The sequence below is a fragment of the Panthera onca genome, chromosome X (assembly GCF_046562875.1).
Source record: "Panthera onca isolate mPanOnc1 chromosome X, mPanOnc1 haplotype 2, whole genome shotgun sequence".
NCBI lineage: Eukaryota > Metazoa > Chordata > Mammalia > Carnivora > Felidae > Panthera > Panthera onca.
In genome coordinates, this window is record NC_138357.1 from 61,999,169 (window position 1) to 61,999,912 (window position 744).

Sequence of the window (744 nt, forward strand, 5' to 3'; positions counted from 1 at the left end):
GTCTCCCTTTATATGTGAGGGCACGTTTATCCCTTGCTGCTTTCAGAATTTTCTCTTTATCCTTGTATTTTGCCAGTTTCACTATGATATGTCGTGCAGAAGATGGATTCAAGTTACGTCTGAAGGGAGTTCTCTGTGCCTCTCTTGGATTTCAATGCATTTGTCCTTCCCCAAATCAGGGAAGTTCTCAGCTATAATTTGTTCAAGTACCCCTTCAGCACCTTTCCCTCTCTCTTCCTCCTCTGGGATACTAATTATGCATATATTATTTCTTTTTTTTAATTTTTTTTAATGTTTGTTTATTTTTTTGAGACAGAGAGAGACAGAGCATGAACGGGGGAGGGTCACAGAGACAGGGAGACACAGAATCCGAAACAGGTTCCAGGCTTTGAACTGTCCGCACAGAGCCCGACGTGGGGCTCGAACCCACGGACCATGAGATCATGACCTGAGCCAAAGTCGGATGCTCAACCGACTGAGCCACCCAGGCGCCCCTATTATTTCTTTTTAGTGTATCACTTAGTTCTCTAATTTTCCCCTCATACTCCTGGATTTTTTTATCTCTCTTTTTCTAGCTTCCTCTTTTTCCATAATTTTATCTTCTAGTTCACCTATTCTCTCCTCTGCCTCTTCGATCCGAGCCGTGGTCGTTTCCATTTTATTTTGCATCTCGTTTAAAGTTTTTTTCAGCTCCTCCTGACTGTTCCTTAGTCCCTTGATATCTGTAGCAAGAGATTCTCTGTT

At 42.5% G+C, this 744-nt stretch overlaps 1 non-coding gene across 1 annotated transcript; it reads right to left on the reverse strand.

Moving 5' to 3' along the window:
- Positions 1-405: 405 nt before the first annotated feature.
- Positions 406-490, reverse strand: TRNAQ-UUG (transfer RNA glutamine (anticodon UUG)). The gene has a single exon. It is a non-coding gene; the product is annotated as a tRNA-Gln (tRNA).
- Positions 491-744: the final 254 nt, after the last annotated feature.